The sequence below is a fragment of the Panthera onca genome, chromosome F2 (assembly GCF_046562875.1).
Source record: "Panthera onca isolate mPanOnc1 chromosome F2, mPanOnc1 haplotype 2, whole genome shotgun sequence".
In the NCBI taxonomy this organism is placed as follows: domain Eukaryota; kingdom Metazoa; phylum Chordata; class Mammalia; order Carnivora; family Felidae; genus Panthera; species Panthera onca.
Genome location: NC_138356.1, coordinates 57820032 through 57841164, shown reverse-complemented (window position 1 = coordinate 57841164; position 21133 = coordinate 57820032). Strand labels below are relative to the sequence as shown.

Sequence of the window (21133 nt, the reverse complement as noted above, 5' to 3'; positions counted from 1 at the left end):
GAAAGCCAGTTAACTCTTTCCTGAGGTAGATGTTTGAGGAGGATATAGCAACAAAAACTAAGATTGTAAAAGTAGAGAGGTAGAGATTACCAAGAATAAATTTCCTTTTGCACAGGTGTTGTTCTGGAAAGAGCACTGGACTAGAAGTTGGTAAAACTGGGTACAGCCTCCACTCTGTGATTTTAAAAGGATTCCTTAGTATTTGAGGACCATGAGGTCATTAGATAATGGGACGATATAGACTTTTTCCAAGTCTAAATGGAACTATTTGACGTCATGCCAGTAACTCACAAAAGTTTCTCTGATGAGAGCTCAGTTTCACAGTGGTACACACACACACACACACACACACACACACACACACAATTGCATATTTTCTCTTAGCCTCACATAAAGAAGTAAAATACATAAGCAAAATAAAATGTAATTGTATTCAACTAATAAGTCCAAAATATTAACATTTCAACAGTAATGTAAAATATTAATGGTATATTTTGCATTGTGTTTTTCAATTAAGTCTCAACAATCTAAACGTGTGTTACACTTACAGCACAGCTCATACTTAAATTTCCAATGCAAAGAGTTGTTTTTTTAATATGCTAGAGGACCAATTTACTTATAATTAAAGTGATAAGTACAATATTTCAATTTATTAGTAACTGTTATTTACCTATATTTTTCTGTAAATTCTTACATAAAATATTCAAATAAATGGGAATCACATTTGTACATTTCATGTATGAACTATGCTTATGCATAAAACATTCAAATAAATACATTATAACGCTCCATCATTATATGGTTCCAGCACTGTATGGTGCCTCTTACACCACACAACAGGTAAAATAAAATGTAGTACCAAAACAATGAAGTTGTCCTTAACAGCAAAATATTTCGTGCTGTTTCTAAGGTGAAATTAAAATGAATTAGAGTAAAATAAAAATGCAGCGTTGCAGTCTCACTAGCCCCATTTCAACTTCTGGAAAGCCACAGGTGGCCAGTGGCCAGTGTCCTGCCCCCACAGACACCGTGAATAGCCCTCCTGGGCAACTGAGCTACTGCTCTCCAATTACAGGAAAGTACTAAATATGCTCAAAACTCACGATAAATACGTGGAGACAATATGACAGACATAGTGTCATCTTTCCCACTGTTCCTCAGCTTTGTGTGACTGTCCACTGATTCTTTATGACTTACTGTGTATGATCATTGGACTGCAGGATGTGCCTTATTTTAGACCTTTAGAATCTATAATTATCAGAAAAATCATGATTTTCCTCTCCACCGCATACAGCTTCAAATAAATCCATAAAATAAAAGCATTCAACAAAATTTCTGACATTCCCCTTTCAAATTTTTTAATACATTAATTTCTTTGAAAATCAATCTTCCTTTTTTTTTTTTCCTTTTGGTTCCCTTCAGCATGCTTACTCTGCCAGACAAGTGGGACAGACAGATCTGTCTTTTCCCTACCGAAAAGATACGGAGATGGGTTAAGCTTATGTTTAAGAAATGGGATGGATGCTGCTGATTGAGTATGTTCTGGTTATCTATCGTGGGCATGGTTTCATATGTTCTGTTGTTTCGTTTTTTCCATAAGGATACGCATTCTTTGATTCAGAAAGCATGATAACTTAAATGCAAAAAGCAAAATATCCAAATGCATGTTCAGTTTTAAGAAAACCTCAGATTTTTTAATTTTATTTTTTTTAGTTGTCACTGTTGGATACACTAACACATTCTAATAAATAATTTCCAGAATTCCAGAAAAAAAGATACTCTCAACATGCTTCTTACCCAGGATGAAAACTCAGGTCTTGTGATCACATTAACCTGGTGAATTCGTTTGCTGGGGTTGTCATAACAAAATGGCTTACGTGACAGAAATTTGTTTGTCACAGTTCTGGAGTCTGGAAGTTCTAAGATCAAGATGTAGGTAGGTTTGACGTCTTCTGATGCTTCCCTCCGTGGCTTGCAGATAGATGGTCACCTTCTTGCTGTGTTCGCACACGGCCTTTCCTCCATGCACACTCCTGCCTGGTATTTGTCTCTCTGTGTCAAAAATTTGTCTCCTTGTAAGGTTATCAGCTATATTGGATTAGGGTCCATCCTTAAGTACTCATTTTAACTTAACCACCTCTTTAAAGAATTTATCCCTAAACACAGTCACATCCTGAGGCACTGGGGTTTAGGACTTCAACATATGAATTTTGGAAGGATAAAATTCAGCCATAAGACACAGTTTCAATGCACATCAGACACAGTTTCAATTCTATAATTAATATACCAAGCCTCAGCTATTAATCAAATTACTAAATGTAACTGAATGTTAAGTTCTTCCCTCTCTCCCATACTAGCACTTAGTAGCCAGGTTCAATGGACAGGGTTGAAATTAGCTGATGTCTCTCCTTCTTGTATTTTCTCTTTCTTCTAAACTCCTTATTTGCTGCTGTTTTAGCTTTTGGTAAGATCAAACAGAAGTAGAGCACAGAAGAGGTAAAGGGATTGGTCTTGACCTCAGTCCTAAACTGGCTACATGCTCACTGGTCCTGATTTTCAGGCTGACTCTGTCATGGGCAGTCCTAGGGCTTTTTCAGTGATTCCAACTGGGCCTCTCACTTCTGCAATTTCTTCTCCCAGGGGGTGCATCTAAAGGGACACTTACTGGACTTGGTCACCAGCCACTTGATATCCCCAGCCTTCTTCTGCTGAGGTTGTTTTTTTTACTCCTCAGGTACCTACTTGGAAAGGTCTCCAAATGGCACTGTTTTAAATCTCCAACACCCATGATCTTCCTTGATCAACCAGAAAAAAAGTTTTGCTCTGAGAAGCTCAAAAAGCAGGCTTATTTCAACACAGAAGCTCTCTCTTCTCTCACCCTCTGAATTTCCTCAACAGATGTCAGTTTTAGCTTATTCCTGTGTGATTTCGACTTTAGCTTTCTCAGACGTGAACAGACACCAATCTTTTCTGTGTGCCAACTTCACGAAACAAATTTCATAACTGAGTGATCCCATTGAAGCCCACATCACTAAACTAGCACCAGAAGGTATCATTCTTTCACCTTCCCCCAGAAAGGCTAGGGAAAGGGTACCCAATGATCTGTAAGGGTTCTCTCAAAGGAAACAATTTCACCGGTCTCCTCTCTTCTCTGTCCGCTTTTAACATCTTTGCTCTGTCCAAAGTGTCCAAGACTCACGAAACAGATTCGTCTCCATTTCTGTTGAAAATTATTCATATAAGAAGCTTAATATGTCATGCATTCATTTAAATATCTTAATGTCTATGGAATTAATGCTTCCACTGAGGCTGAATCAGGAACAGCCGCATTCTAACCTCCTGGTATACACTTCACACACACACACATAGACCTACATCTATGGAAATGTTACACACTTGCTGAAATCAGCCTTTATACTTTGACAGAATATTTCATAGCCAAAAGGAACTATACCTATCATTTTTGGTGCTTGGTGTAATATTTGTATGGTTTGTATCTTTTTAATTGTAGATTTTCTCTCTCAGGTATCTACCTCTCACATCATGATTTAACTCCTGTGATATTGTATGGTACATAAATTAAATATGAAAAATCAATAAGGAATAGGTAATGCAAAATCAGACAATAGCGTGACGTTTCTGAAGGCTAGGATGAATCTAAGGTAAATAAGAAATGGCATATTTCAAGTGTGTGTGTGTGTGTTTCTATAAGAGAAATTAGGAGAGACGCTAATATTAAGATGAAGATCTAAAGTTATATGTTGGAATGGCAGTTACATATCTGGTTAACTATATCAAAATTGTGAATGCCTTGAATCTTAACTTACTCATAAAGAAACTGAGGAAGATGGATTATGTAATCATTATACTCTTTTTTAGGTAATTTTTAAAATCTTGAGTGATGTCACTTCTTTACATGGTACATCAGTGACTCTCCATAAATGATTTGTAGATGACAGAACAATTTGAGTGTGTGTGTGTGTGTGTGTGTGTGTGTATGTGTGTGTGTGTGTGTGTGTGTGTGTGTATAAATTTATATACATAGTTATGGGAATAAATTTTTAGGGGAGTTAATGTGAAGCTCTGACTCTAAATGAGGATTAAATCAAATGAAGTTGATTTCTATATGGTCTTAATTTAAATTACATAGTTTATATTTTATGAATATGTCAACATACAGCACATATCTGTCCTAAGATGGCTTTATTCATTTAGTATTTTAAAAATATTTTTGGAAGTGAAAGTAAAGTTTATATATATATGTATACATATATGTGTGTGTGCGTGTATGTATATATATATATGTATACATATATGTGTGTGTGCGTGTATGTATATATATACATATATATATACATATATGTATATATACATATACATATATATGTACATATACATACATATATATATATATATATATATATTTGTGTGTGTGTGTGTGTGTGGAGAGAGAGAGAGACAGAGAGACAGAGAGAGAGGCAGGGAGAGAGAGAGAGGAAGAGAAAGAGATACGAACAGAGCCTCCAGGAGACTAAGAAAGGAAAAGAACATGAGTTTCAGCCTTGCCTGGGGCCTAGGGATCTCATTGGCAATTATGGTATGGTGCATGTTCCCTCCTTGGCATCCAGGAACTGGTCAGAACAAGGACCCAGTCCAGCTGTCTTTCCTAAGTCATCCATTCCCCGAAGTCAGGGGTCTTGGTTCAAGGTGTTTGGAGTCAGTGGTCTTGTGTTTATGATGACCCACGAGTCACTCCTTGGATGTTATCTATTTTGCTGGAAGCCCGTAAAGATATTAGTTCTTTGTCCCTTACAAGGAGAGCACATGCTATTCGCATTACAAGGGATTTGTAGAGTGAGGTGGGGGTGCAAGCCCCAGCAAGAATAGAAGCAGAAGCAAAGGAAAAAAAAAAAACATCTTTTTTAAATGGGGTCCCTTTAGGTTCCAATGTTTGTTTGTTTATTTCAAAAAATGTTTTTAATGTTTATTTTTTTGAGAGAGAGAGAACAGAGCATGAACAGGGAAGGGACAAAGAGAGAGGGAGACACAGAATCTTAAGCAGGCTCCAGACTCTGAGCTATTAGCACAGAGCCTGATGTGGGGCTTGAACCCACGAACCACGAGATCATGACCTGAGCCAAAGCTGGAGCTTAACCGACAAAACCACCACGCACCCCTCAATGTTTATTTTTTAATTTTTAAAAATGTTTATCCATTCTTGAGAGAGACAGAGACAGAGACAGAGTGTGAGTGGGGGAAAGTCAGAGAGAGAGGAAGACACAGAATCCGAAACAGGCTCCAGGCTCCAGGCTCCAACCTGTCAGCAGAGAGCCCCACGCGGGGCTCAAACTCACAAACCGTGAGATCGTGACCTGAGTCGAAGTAGGGCACTCCATCAACTGCGCCACCCAGGCGCCCCTCAATGTTTATTTTTAATAAAGTCCCAAGGCATCTAAACCTTGGCTGTGTAGCCATAGTTACTTGTTACTTGTGTGCTCTGGCAGTTGAAGACCTGATTAAGAAACATAATATGTCCATCCCGTCTGTTTTATACAATGACTTAGTGGTGGTTCCTGAGGGATTTGTTTTAGCCATCTCTTTCTCTCAACCTCTCCTGATAAATATACAGATATCTCTAGATAGCCAGATGAACTTGATGTAAGTTAAATAATACATCCATGGAAATTTAAGCAGGGCACTGAGTTTGTTCTAACACGATTAAAACTATGTTTGACAATTTTAAGATTTATTATTTATATATTTAAATAACATTTACTAAATATTGCCAACCATAAATAAATACTTTAATCAGTAAATTAGAAATTTGGCCTCTAATATTTACTCCCCTTCCACAAAATTCTAAGTAACAATTGCTAAAGTAAACTAAAGTTATTTCTTGGTGCACAGATTAAAATTTTTAACTTTTTCAATTGAGTTGTTTTATTGATTCCACAGCTATTACCTTGAAAGAAAAAAAAAAAACACTAACTGAATCTAGTGCTAAATACTCTGAATGAAGTGCTGTCCCCATAACTACTGACTAGAGGAAAAGGAAAGAGGTCAAGGTTCTTTCCCATGACAATGTTATTTTGCAAATAAAGGACTCAATATTTTAAGCTTTCCTCTACATTGTTCACTAACTCTTCTGTTTTCTCTCATATTTTCTCTCTGTATGTTGAATGCCCTTTAGTATGTGTTTTGTATAGATGACCCTGAAATATTCAGATCTTCCTGTGAAAACTCTTTCTAAATAATTTATAATGTATTTTCATGCTACATTTCTGTGCTTTATTTTGCTACACAACTTCCTTAATAGCTCTGCATAATGCACTCCCATTTAATTAAATGATAAGTAGGGCTGTAGGCCAAAATCAATCTGAATCTGAATGGGATCAATTTGTTTCATACCCTACAAGAGGATTTTATTCCTTAGTATTTTCATAGTTAGAGAATAACCTACTTTAAAGTGGTACAAACCTAACAGAAAACTTTACAAAAATGTCTGCATCTGAGGGCTTCTTTAATCAACACGATGTCAACAAAACCAAAAAGGAAAAAAAAAAGTGACATCCCTTTTGGAATAAATTCTATTGTTATAGTGTATTTCTGTCATTACTTTTTACTTTTGTGGCGCTTAAATATATAGCATAAATATATGAATTGGAAAACAAATATTTTATATCTGAGGTCTGTGTCTTCACAGAAGTGGCAGAGATATATTGTCAATGCTGTACTTATGTGACACATATATTATTTAGATTTTATTTATGCATTGTTGAAATGCACATTTTCTTATATGATGTAATTTTAAGATAATTTAATACTGGTTTCTAGTCTCTGTAGCATAGTAGTAAATAGCCTTTCTGGAAGCAGAATGTCTGGAGTCAAATCTTGGTTCTTCCATTTGTTCCACAATTATGCTTTTTATTCATTTTCTTTCCTAAAAACATCTCACTACGTGATCCACATTCCTAAATTTGGATTCTCTGTTCTCTCCATTCTGTATTCTTTTTTCTCAGATCCTATGTTGGTTTTATTAATCCATAAAATATTACTACTGAGGTATCCTAATTATCCTAAGAGTTTATCTCAACTTTTAGATAAAACTAATGCTATCTATATTTGAGGTTAGGTAACTGGTAAATCACACTTATTAAAAATGCCATAGAAAAAAACAGTAACAAGGAATGTGTTTGCTAAAATACAAGAGGTCACTCTGATTTTTATAGGGTGCAAAATAAAGATCAAGTTTTGAGGAACAAATATATAATGAAAAACAAGGAAAAATTAGTAACTTCTATACAAGTCAGTTTCTATTAATTTTTAGATGTAATAGCAGGTTTTGAGTTCTCACTGTCTCTCATACTTACCATGATTCATAACCTCATGTAATTATTTAAACATTTTTCACAAACTGGAAATCCATATAAACATTTAGGTCATTTATGATAGATGTCAGATGAAAGATGACATGTTCCCTAAGAAAACAAGTTGACAGGAAAGTCTGTTTCTCTTCACAATAAATATTAGGAAATACAAGAAAGAGGATGCATAATATATGATAAAAGGTGTAACCTAGTCAAATTAAATCATTTTTCAGAACTTTAGCCCAACCTGATTAATGAAGTAACTGAATCTTTCCTAAATTCTGACCTCCAGTTTTCTTATCAACATGACAAAGTGACATTCGATGACACTTGAGCCAACAGACATTTAGGTTCAAGAGATTATTTCAAAATTTCTTTGTAATTAAAGCTGATTACCTCATTAAAGAAGGCTCATGGTTCTGAATCCGTGTTTTCCATTCTCTGTGAGTGAGCATTTATTTTTGGTTTTCACAAAGGTGGTTTTTAAAATTTTTTTCTTAATTTAACATGAGTGAAAAAAAATAACATGTATCAGAAAAAAATTCAAACATTTAAATATAATTTGTGCATGATGAATTTTTTTTTATGATTCATGGTTATGAATGAAAAATCTGGAAAGAGGAGGCCTAGGTTCAAATCCTGTTTTCATTTTTAAGCAGCGATAGGATCCTCATAAACTTATTTTCTTCAACTGTAAAATAGAGATGTTAATATAATCAAAGGGTTGTATTAAATGAAATTGTTTACCAGGAAATTAACACATTATCTTACATACTAAGAACTAAAAAAATCTCTTATTATTATAAATTTATATAGCAATTTGTATTTGTATGGGTCACTTAAAGTATTTTGTCTCGTAGTTATTTGTAGGTTCCCCTCTTACTAAGGAAATTCCTTAAGAGACACATTCAGCTCACTCCCACAGTCCCACTATGACCTGCCCATAGAAGTCCTTTATCCATTCATTCATTCATTCAACCAACATTAATTGAGTCTCTTCTATGTACTTTGCTAGGGGATATGATGATTAAGGAGAAGAGCAAGACCTTGCCTTCATAGTTGTTTCAATATAGTTGAGGGAACGGGCAAGTAAAATTAAACATGTATACATGTTTACACACATATATACACACATATACATTATATTAAATATATAAAAATATAATATAATATAAAATATATACAATATATGGAATATGTATAAATATATATTACAATATGTATTTAATACTATATATATGTATATATATGTACATATGTATATACATATGTACATATATGTATATATATATACATATGTACATATATATATATTAAACAGACCAAAAAAAAGGAAATGTAAGTGTGAAAGTGTGACATAAATGTTTACTATAAATGAAAGACCAGAGGGGGCTGGAATAGAGAATAAGGTAGGGGATATAGGACCTAGGTTAGTAATAGGTAATGTATCTAGGTAACATATCTCCTTGATGAAGTGATGCATAAGAAAAACCAATGCCTAGTATGAGACGAGTGGAGTAGAAGCAGTGCCAAAGGAGTTGGATTAAGGAGAACAGGCCAGTCAGAATGAACAAAGGCCCTACAGAAGGAAATGCATAAATGGCTGAAGAGTCTAAAAAATACTCATGTGGCTGAAATATAACAGAAGTAGTGAGAATGGCCTACAGTACATAGGATCATGTCCTCTGGTAGTGATAAGGGGTACATAGAATTTTATGCAGGAGTGAGGGGTAATATGATTTAATCTTTAATGATATATATATTTTTAATTCCACATCTGTGTGGAAAATGTACTCTAGGGGAATGAAAGTGGGCAAAAGGTTTGTGTTGCATTGCATGAATTAGGATGAGGAAGGAAAAATGCAAAGATGACAGATCTGATATAAATTTGAGTGAAAATTGACAGGATGTAATTATTAATTGGATGTTATGAGAGAAAAAAAGGAAATTATAAATGATACATAAAATTCTCTTGGTAAGAAACAAAACACTCAAAGGAGAAAATGTTTTATAGTGGAAAGAAAGAAAAAGGGTTCTTTCAGGCCTGTTGTATTTGAATTCTAGAGTATATTAGTGTCATCACAAAAATGATCATATAGGTATGTAAAAAAAAAAAGATGCATATCTATGTCTGAATACATGACGAGTTCTAAACTGGAGTTTCATTTGGGATTCACCCCATAGAGAGAACATTTAAATCCCTGGGATTTGATGAGTTCCCTCAAAAGACACAAAAGTACAAAGTCAGAGAAAAGATAACCTGGGACTGAGCAGTGAGAAGCTCACTATTTAAATTTTATGCAGAGAAGCAAGAACCGACAAGAGATTGAAAAGAATCTTGCAAGTATCAATAAAGGAGGTGGAAAACTAGAAGAGAATGGCTTCATACAAGTCCTGAAAGCAGACTATTTCAAGAAGAAGGGAGTTGTCAATGTACAACATACACTGAAAGCTTTTCTGCTTTTATCCATATTAAATTCTTAGAAGAATTTTTTGGTATTCGTTATATCCAATTCCCTTTTTCTCATTCTCTCTTGGATCACTTCCAGTCAACTTCTACTCCTATAATGAATGGAGGTCACTATTTCTCATTTGTTGTATTTTTGAACCTGAACCTAGTAACAGAAATTGACACAGTTGATTTTTACTTGCTCATTGAAACACATTCTGCAATTGGCCTCTAGAATGCCACTCTCTTGCTTTTCTTCTGCCTCACTGGTGATTCCTTCTCAGACTCCTTTGTTTCTTCTCAGATTCCTGATGTGCAGCCAGGCTTTTTGCCTCAAGTTGTTTGGTTATCTTATGCAGTCCTGTGGATTCTGTTGATGCTCCCAAGGTTACATTGCCAGATCAGATCTTTGTCCTGAACTGTACCTTGGCATATGCAAGCACCTCTACAGCATCTCCACCTGGATTTATAACATGCTTCTCACACTTAATATCTCATAGTTGAAGTGATATTCTCCCCCAAAGTCTGTTCCTTCTAGTCTTCTCATATCAGCAGATAATTCTTCTTTTCTAGGTGTTCAGAATAAACCCTTGAAATCATCCTTGTCTCCTCATTTTTTATCATTTCACATCAGCAAGTCTTGGCCAGCTCTACCTCAAAATATCCATGATATAATTACTTCCTTCCACTTCCATTGCAACCACCCAGGTTGTAGACATTTTCTCCTCTTGCCTTGATCATTGCAACTTCTTCCCCAAAGGTCTCCCTGCTTCCACCCTTGGCCTTCCATAGTCCATTAGAAAGAATACAGCCAAAATAATATTTAAAAAATCTAAGTCAGTGTCATTCCTCTGCTCATAACCATGCAGTTGTTCTGTCTCAGAGTAAAAGCTTGTCTATTTTACTTACATGATTTACCATTTTTACTTTGTTGACCTTAAATTTTCTTTCCCCATGCCTTCTCTTGCCACAACAGCACGCTCGCTGGTTCTCAAAGTGTCATAAGGGCTCTTGCCTTAGGGCCTTTGCATTCACTTTCCCTGGAAAGTTCTTCCCTTGGATATTTGCATGACTCAATCTCTGATATACTTCATATATTCACTTAAATCTCACTTTCTCAGTGGCGTCTTATTACTCCACTTTTTAAAAATCTTACTTCTTTCTACTCTATTTAAAATTGCATCTCTTCCCTGGCATTCAGCCCACCCCCCTTGAATTTTTTTTTTTTTTCATAGGGCCATTCATCACCTGACTATAAGCTTGCTAAAGACCAGAGAAATTTGACTATTGTCTATACTGCTATATGTTCAGTCACTAGAAGTGTTCTTGGTATATGGTAGGTGCACAGTAAATATTTGTCACTTAGAATAGGATTTGGTAACATAGAGGTCATTTCAGTGGTAAAAGTTTTGCAGAACCTTAGACAAACTTCTTTATGGTGTAAATATAAAGTACAAAAGTAAAAATAGGTTGTATATACAATGTCTTCAAGAAATTCAGCTAAGAAGGAAGAGAGAAATGTGAAGGTGGCTACAAGTGAAATGTAGGGTCAGGGTGTGGTTTTACTTTATTTATTTATTTTTTGTTATTTAACCTTGGAGATTGAGAGTATATTTCTATAATTATATAAATGACTATATAGAGTAATAGAAATTAGTAACGTGAGAGAGCAAAAAATGTTCTGGAGGTGTCATTGGATATAATCCAGAGCACAAGTAGGTAAATTGCTTGTTTGTCTTTGGTGAGAAGAAGGATATTCTTTCCAGGATAATGAGAAGGAAAAGGGGGATAAATGTTTACTTATAAATGTCATTAAAAATTCTTTATTTAAGTTATTCTCAAGGAATGATGGCTAAACCCAACACTATTTTTCAATTTGGAAAAAGTCACACATTCAGCATTATAAAAGATTTAAATGATTTAATTTATAAATTAAAGTTATCCAAAGTAAAATTAGTAGTGAGAAAATGTAGGAGAGAAATCCTAAGTAAAATAGGGCTGAATAGAGACAAAACATTAATCTGAGTTATGTTATCCCAAATCCCATGTTCTTTCTAATATAATTCACTCTATATTTCACTTTAACTTTTTTGTGTGAATATTATGTTCAGTTAAGTATTTCTATATAATTTTTCAAGAAATGACACTGTAAAAGAAGTTTTAAAAATATGGATTATAGGATCTGTAAAATATATTTTAACTTCTGTATTATTAGTTTTGCCATTTTGTGACAACCAGAACGGGTAGGAAAGATTCAGGACAGGGATCAAACCATGAAACTTGTAAATCATCTTTAATTAATTACTCTTTTAGCCTCTGATAATGTCAACTGACATAAAATTAAAGGTAAGTATAAATATTATATCCTTTTGGCTATCAAATTGCCATCTTTGTATTATGGAGTTCTGATATAACTATTCAGCAGGCTGTAAATTCCCTAGCCAGTAATTACCTGCCACCTGATTGTTAGCTATTATTCATACGTTCATAACAACAAAAATTTGTACAACTATATCTCATGGAGACAGTTGCATGGGGAAAACAGGTATTCATCAAAGAATCATAAATCATTAATGCACATTATAACTTTGAGTGAACTCACTAATTACCTTAAAGTGTGGACGAAACAGATGCTCAAGAATAAATAATTTTAGAACTTGAGTTTTTAGTTAATAAAATTGTTTTAACTTGGGTACATTGTTTAAAATATCTAAGTGACAGCCATGCCAAATAAAAAAACCTAATTAATTAATTTTTCTTAGGGTGAGCCCCACTAATTGAATTGCTATATGTGGATGTTTCCCACTAGATTCGAGGTAAGATTTGGTAGTCCTCTGCCTGCATCTATGTACATGTCTCCCAGATGTACTGAATCACTGCACACTTTCAAAAATCCCATTTATTTCCACATAGACTTCATTAAGTTAGATTCTGAACCTCATAAAGTGGAAGGACAACTTCAACTTCCCTGTCCCTCAAAGAGACAAAATGTTATTTTAATTATATCATTTTAGCTGAGAATAGGTAAGGACAGCTGCAAATGTACCCATTTAATTAGATATAACAAAATTTATGGAACAATTAAAATTAGATTTTAAGGTCAAATCACCTGAATAGAACTTCCATCTCAGAAATGTTCTGGATGTGAAAAAGGCTGACAAGGATTCTTCCTTTCATTTGATTATTTCTGCTTCCATCCTCATGATTTCATAAAGCATTTCATGAATTAAAACTAAGCCATGACTATATTGGTTACTTTCATTATTTATTTAAGGCTCCTTAATTACTTAGAACTTAAAGACTTAAACTCCTCAGTTACTTAAAATTTCCTAATGTAAATTTTAATTAAATATTTATCACAACTCCAAGTGCAACTTAGAATTGGAAATCAGAGATCAAAGCTAAAAGATGTGATAGGTTAAAGTCCTTCAACAAATCTCTCCTATGAGAACTATGGCTTCTGGGTGGCCAGAAAGTAACAAATGACGGCTCAAACTGCGTGCTTTCATGCTACTCTTTGTAGGTTTTCTTTTTACTAATTCCTGTCACATTATCTGCACCATTACTGAACTGTCATTTTGTGTGCTCTCTCAAACCTCTTCATCTTTGCACAAGCTTTCCATTTAATCTGTTTCCCCCTCCCACCACTGCCTACATCTCTCAAATGCAATCTTCCCCATGTTTTCCCTTACATAGCAATTCAGAGGTGATATTTCTCTTTTCACGTTATTTCCTTGAGTGTAGCCAATTTGTATAAATTCCATATATCCCTTAAGGTGAAATATATGCCTTATTAGCCTTTATGTTCCTCTTCAGACTGAGAATAGTGCATTGGAGATTATAAATCTAGATATCTTTCCTAGAATGAGTGCATATGCAAGTTTTTATTTATTAATTTTGTTTGTATAATATATCAGTTAAATTTTATCTATTTCCAAACTCTTACAGATGCATTTTTTCAAATATAAGCATAAAATACATTTTTTTTTTTTACCACTGATAATATGTAATTTAATTATTTTTAATTGGCAAGTCTATTATTCTTACCCGTTTGGGAAGGAATGAATGGAGTCACTTGTAGAAGTATTCCAATTTTTAAATAAATAAGACTCATGTGCATAGATGTATTGGTTCTAAATTTATCTAAAGTATAATGTGAAGGAATGCCTGGGTTGCTCAGTCTGTTCTGGTGGTTTCCCTTATTGAGGAGTCTGTGGAGATTTACAAACTGTTGTGGTTTTCTGGATGGCCAAGGGCTCCTGGATGTGTTCATGTGCTGTTTGGCCCCTGTTTTGAACTCCTAGCTAGAATGCAGTGGAACACATATGAATGATAAAAGTTCTCCATAGGTTTTTAAAGTGTATATTCACTGCTGGTTAAAAGTCAAGTCAGCCTCTTGAAAGTGATGTTCTTTGTTGTCTTAGTGAATGTTGGCTTTTTAAATGGCTTTTATAAATTATTAATGTGTTTCTTGGAAAAAAAAACCTGTCTGGCTCAAAACAAACAAACAAACAAACAAGAACCAGAACTCTTGATTTTGACTCAGGTCATGATCTCATGGTTTGTGAATTTGAACCCCACATGGGATTCTCTTTCTCCCCTTCTCTCTGTCCCTTCCCCACTCTCTCTTTCTGTGTCCCTTTCCTATTCTCTCTCTCTCACTCTCTCAAAATAAATACACTTTTTAAAAAAGAGCTTACAAGTATAATGTGAAGAAGGGATGAATATTAAAATGTAGGGCATCAGTGTAGTATTACAGAACAATGAACATAATTGAACTTGGAGTCAAAACCATGAAATTCTTAGCCCATAGAATCTCCATTTTATCAGTGATGAAACAGATGTAATTAATTTATAAATTACTGTGATAATTATATCTCATGGTATTTTTGCAAACACTTGTCAAGGTACTTTGATGTTTTAGACATACCAGGAACCACATAGCTTATTTACCCAATTTATCGAATGATTGTTTTTCATGAAAACATTTGACAAGATAGCATTGTATATCTTCTTCCTTTATTGTATTTATTTTCTTCATTGGAATAATAATTATGAAGTACATGCCTGTGTTCTTTCCCAGTTTTCAGTTGCCTTTTGCATCAGCTATTCTTTATAACAACCCTGTTTCTGCTAACAGCTGGAAGTACATGTGTACATTCAGTTGGACATATCTGATGAAACAGAAGACATTATTTCACATATACAGACTATTTGCTTTTTAAAATCTCCTTGATAGGCATAGTTAGTGTAATCACACATTTGTACTTGATATTTGCAAGAAATTAAGCAAATATGATCTGTTTTATCATTTATCTTAATTATCCCATAATCACTGACTTGTCTGTTGAATCCACCTATTGTCCCCAATTATCAAGTAATATTTTTTATAATGACACTAACGTTCTCTTGGATCTGTCCTCTGCCTCTATTGCTTCTTTATAATCAGTTCTCTACACAAAAGTAGAGTGATTTTTTTTAGAACGCAAACCAAGTCAAATTCAGAATCCTTGCTATAGCTTCCAAGTCCATTGCGAAAGAAATTTGTTGATACAGCTATTTGACTCTATATGAGTCATCATTAAACCCATTTCTACCCTTATCCTCTCTGCCTATGTCTCAGCAACATCAGCTTTCTGGAGATACTTCCCCCAGCCTTCGTATAGATGACTTCTTCTTCTCTTTTAGGTTATAGTATAAATATCCTTTTCTCAAAGAGGTTTTCATTTTCCAAGTACCAGGAACTCTCCTTTATGCCACTTTTAAAGTTTCCTTCAAATACCTGTTAGTTATTACCTTATTTGTTAATCTGGTGTTTTATTGCCTCTCTTCCCCTTTAAAAATACAAGTTCTTTGAAAGGAAGATTGGCTGTGCTATTTCCCTTTATATCCCCAGCATGGTAGTGCGTAGCACATAGTAGGCACTCAATAAGATGTTTGTTAAACGAATTAACAAATAAACGCACGCTTCTTGTTCGACATATTAGTTCATTTTCTTAACTGAAGAAACAATACATCTTAAGTCATTCCGTAGAATGCCCTAATCTCATTTTTTTATGCCCCATTTTAGCCTTGGCATCCTTCTTGTTCCTTAAAACGTCAGAGATGAAAATTTTTTGAATATCTTGGATACAATTTGCAGCTTGTATGATAGGCTTTAAGGGTCACGGAAGAGCATTATTCACAGTCACATTTGTGCCAGTTACGCTGGCGTCTCCCTGCTGCTCACAGCATCTGTTTCTTTCAGGGCCCGTGCTCCTCAGCTTTTAGCATTCCCATCACTTCGTCAGTTATTTGTTTGGAACATTGGTTTCAATTAGCCATTTGGATATTTTTTAAACCTCAGTCCTCATTATACTTTCCACATCCTCCCAGGCAGTTCCTTATTCTGCATGGATCTGCTCTTGGCTCTTAACATGGAGTCTCTGGCCTGATGTATTTACCTTTTCAGCCTCTGCAAATGTGCATTCTGGTGCAGAAGCGCTGTAATAGCTCTTTGCAAACTTTTTCATTTTTGGAACGCTCTGGTGGGGAAAAGGTCCAGGAAATCTACCTCATTTTCTTCCACATGCCACGGTGTCACATATTTCTTGTCATAGCAGCAAATTACGACCATCATCAACTCCCTATATGCACCCGTGCACACACACATGCACACACAGGCACACGGACATGTTATCCATTAACAACAAAGTGATCTATTTAAATTTAAATCAGATCTTCCCTCTACATTGCTTACTTAGGATAAATTAGAAAATAAATCCAAACTTCTTGAATGGCATTCAAGTTCCTAATTTCCTAATACTTAGCATCCTCTCACTGCCTTCAGGAACACACCATCTTCTTTTCAGCTTTAGCTTCTTTGTATCTGCTGTTCTCTCTGAGTGGAAAATTATGCCCTCATGTCTTCCCATGACAGGCTTTTGTTGTTGTTGTTACCATCCCAGTGTCAGCGCAAAAATCTTAGAATAAGCCAGTGTGATTTACACTCTGCTCAACAACTTAGGAATTCACCACTACCGGCTCCTGTATTTGTGCTTTCATAGTACTACCATTCCTAAATATCATTGTGCTTATTTCCTTGTATCTCTTCCCTCCCCTTGATCATTTTAGAACCAGATGAATACCTGGCATGTATTGAGTGACTAATGCAGTTTGTAGAAGGAAGGAAAGAAAGAAAAAAAAAAAAGAAGGAAGGGGGTAGGAAAGGAAGTGGAGAGAGAGAGAGAGAGAGGAGGGGGGAGAGGAGAGAAAGAGAGGTGCAGATAATATTTAAATACATTGTTTGAATGACTTCTCTTCTCTCCATAGATTTGTGGAGGTGTGATAGATCTTGTAACCTAATGATTCTTTTTTGGGATTCCCTAGAAGAAGAATAACAGTTCATTATTTTCATTATTTCAAAAAGCTTAATTAAATTTTACCCATCACAGGGCCTCACATGCTAACTAAAATATCAATTTTATTTACTTAGCACTGTAATTAAATTAACCTGGTGACATATTGGCTACTTCATGGCAATTAGAAGGCCTGATCTGCAAGCGCTATGTTGGTTTTTTAAAATGAGCATACATTTCTTAGAATGAAAGTGACTCAGTTTATTTGTAAGAGCAGTTTCCTAAATTTTTTTCTTAGAGAAATATAACAAAAGTAGCATTTCATGATGAAAAATTTGAGAACCACTAATTCAGTCCAAATTCTTTGTATGATAAGTGAGGAAACTAAGGTGAATTTTATTGCTAGTTTCAGCATAGTCAGTATTAAACACAAAACTATTTTCAAAACAGTGTTCTTCCACACGTTATATACAGCTCACGTATGAGGTGATGTTAAAAATGATTGTAAATATAGATCTTCTTTCAGTTAACGATGGGGTTACATCCTGATAAACCTATTGTAAGTTGAAAATACTGTAAGTCAAAAATGCATTTAAGACACCTAACCTACCATATATCATAGCTTAACATAGCCTACCATGAACATGCTTAGAAAGACACATCAGCCTCCAGTTGGGCAAAATCATCTAATACAAAGATTATTTTAGAATCAAGTGTTGAAAATCCTGTGTAATTTGTTGAATGCTGTACTGAAAACGAAAAACAGGATGGTTGTATGGGTACAGGTTTAAGTGGTGTTAAATGTCTGGATTGTTTACCCTTTGTGATCGTAAGGCTGACTGGGAACTGTGGCTACATGCAGCTGCCCAACATCACAAGAGACGATCATGCCCATATCACCAGCCGAGGAAAGCTCAAAATTCAAACTTCCAAGGACAGTTTCTACTGAACGCGTATCACTTTTGCACCATCTTACCATAAAAAAAAAAAATGCTAGGTCGAAACATCTTATGTCAGAGATCATCTGTAATCAGATTTTGCAACAAGGAAAGGATAAATGTAGTTACCTTACAAATGACATTCAGGGCCACCTGGGTGGCTCAGTCAGTTGAGTGACTCTTGATTTTGACTCAGGTCATTATCCTAGGGTCTTGGGATCAAGCGGTATGTCCGGTTCTGCGCTGAGCATGCAGCCGCTTACGATTCTCTCTCTCTCTCTCTCTCTCCCTTTGCCCCTCTCTCTACTTGCACTCACCCTCTTTCTCGCTCTAAAATAAAAAAAAATAATAATAATTAAAAAATAAAGCTAAATGATCTTGAATTAGCATAATCACTTTGAGTGGGCTCACTCAAGGAAATGCATTACGCATAATGTATATATACAATTTTAGGATCACAGAATAACATTTTCTGTCTTTTCTGTACTGCAAACCTCACTTTCTGTGTTTGAGGTGTTATTTTTTCATTCCAGTTTATTTCAAGGCATATGAAAGTTTCATCTTAACTAAATTTTAGAAGTTATTCACCTGTATATAAAATCATTCTATTCTCTATAAGGAAAGACAGAACTGCATAGATTTGGTGACATTTTATAGCAAAAAATCATCTTTTCAAAGTAAAATGCAATTGTTTAGAACATATTTTATAATCATACATAAAGATACACTTGAGCTTACTACTTTTGCAGGTAGACTATAGGTGACTCTATGGGATGACCATGAGCTCTGAGGTCCTGTGACATTCCCCCAATTCTATGAAAAAATTCTAACTAGTTATATTATACAACATAAGTTTCATCCTCTAACAAAAGACATTGACTGACCTTGTAGTGAAGTATATTTTTAATTCAACAAGGAATTCTACCTAACATTTTGAAGAATTGATGAAGCCGCTGGCATGGCATTAGAAAATTGAAAAATAGAAACCAGGGGGAAATGAATGAAAACATATAAGACTGTGGATTAAAGAGTCAAATGTCTACTAATTTTCAATTTTGAGAAGACTCCAAGTGACCCCATTTAATAATTACTAAAAATTTGCTTTTTAACTCAAGAGATCTTTTTATGTTTTCCATCAGTGGAAACAGAATGCATCTTACTACTATACCACCTTCTTGTTAGAAGCATGTTTTGTTCGGTGAAAGGGATGGGAGAAATATGGTGTTAGTTGGAGAGAGTGGACTTGAGGAACTATTTCTGTTGACTTCAAAAGAAAGTCCAAGTATCTTCCCATGCCTTGTACCATATCTACTGTACCATATTCTCATAAATGCCTTCTACCTAAATTTTTAGCTTCAATTCTTGTGATTTCCTGCTTGCTGTCTATGCTTTACACATATTAAATGGCCTTTAACTCCTAGAAACTAACAGAATCTGTTTTGTCTCATGGCCTTTATGCATGTAGCACACTCCTGGACCATCTCTTTCCTTTGTCTTCACCTTGGAAGCCCTATTCATCTTTCTTATTTCAATATAAAATATTTCCTCCAGAAAACTTCTCTTTGTTAAGTCACCTCCAAGACTAGATTAGATTAGTGTTTTTTTATATATTCCTGTAAAACTCTGTATTTCACTTATTGTGTCAGTTAACCATGGCCTGAAAAATCTACCCTGTCTTATAGGCTTAAAACAATAATGCTTTATTACTTTTCATAATTTTGTTGGTGTTCAGGATGTATCTCCACCCTCACGTGTCACTGCATTAAGCTGGAGGGTTGACTGGGATGCTTGGACCAATATGGCCTCACTCATAACACTGTCAGCTGGGGCAATTCAGTTCCCTTCCTTGTGCCCCTTGTCTTCTAATAGTCTAGACATACTTCTTCACGTGGCTGTCTCAGGGAAATATCCCAAGTGAGCAAAAGTGGAAATGACAAGACATTTTGGAACTGAAGCTCAAGAACTCACACAGTATCACTTCTGCTATACTCTGTTGGTAATAGCAAGTCATGAAGTCAACTTGGATCCAGGGGGTGAGGAAATAGACTCTACCTGTTGATAGAAAGGCCTGCAAAGAATTTGTGGCAACATTAACGTAACATACCAACATAATACAGTCATATTTTTTGTTTCTCTTGTTTCTGTATTTACATCATCTTTCTTGCTCACTGTAATATCCTACCACATAACAGTGGCTAGTGAAGAGTAGGCATTTAATATATATGTGTATATTGAAAAGAAGAAATATAGTGATGTTGTTAATTTTTATTGGTGACATGTGGAACTCACATATTTAAAATTTATTATCAAAATATATTATCTTGAGTTAAAATACATGTTACTTCATAGAAATATAGAGCACAAGAGACCAGGAAACATAGTTATATAAAGTGAAATGCCCAAGTCATAACTGAGTAGGAAGCAGTGTATCACAAAGATTAACAATACAAACTGTAGAACCTGACAGTCTGAATAAAACAGCCAGATCTATCAGGTATTTTATTTTTATGTTTCACTTTTTCATTTTTAAGGTTTTTAGCTCAAATGTCACTTTGCGTTTCCCCATCAGCTATTAATCGGTACATTCGTTGTCTCCCTCACTTAAATGTAATCTCTCTTAGGAAACATACTGTCATCATTCAGTGCCTGGTGCGGAATGGGTGCTCAATAAGTTCTTGTTGAATAAATACATGAGTGAATATATGAATGAATGCCCTTAATCAAGGTATTTACCCTTGACTATATGAATTATAATCTATACCCTATGATTGTTACAAAGATTAAATGTAAAATGTTTATCATGGAACTTACAAGAAGAAAATGATTGGCAGTTGTTAGAAACTATGGTTAGTAGGACTTTGAATCAGTGATGAATAGTTGCTGAAAACTAATTGATTCCTGGGTCTGTAGGACAAGTCCTAGAAAACCATCTACTCTTCATGAATAATACAATATATGTGGGACTCAGGAAAAAAAAAAAGACCTTCCATGAAATTTTCTGAAGATTAGAGAAGTCATGTAGGTAAAAGTTAGCCCCAGAAG

At 34.9% G+C, this 21133-nt stretch overlaps 1 protein-coding gene and 1 long non-coding RNA gene across 3 annotated transcripts in view; one reads left to right on the top strand and one right to left on the bottom strand.

The window, feature by feature from the left end:
* Window positions 1–21133, top strand: part of CSMD3 (CUB and Sushi multiple domains 3) — a 1245616-nt gene that overhangs the window by 479072 nt on the left and 745411 nt on the right. The window lies entirely within an intron of this gene.
* LOC144615040 (uncharacterized) lies at window positions 1668–8059 on the bottom strand. Its single transcript, XR_014136482.1, has 2 exons — window positions 7764–8059; window positions 1668–3220 (listed from the first exon to the last, which is right to left on the bottom strand). It is a non-coding gene; the product is annotated as an uncharacterized LOC144615040 (long non-coding RNA).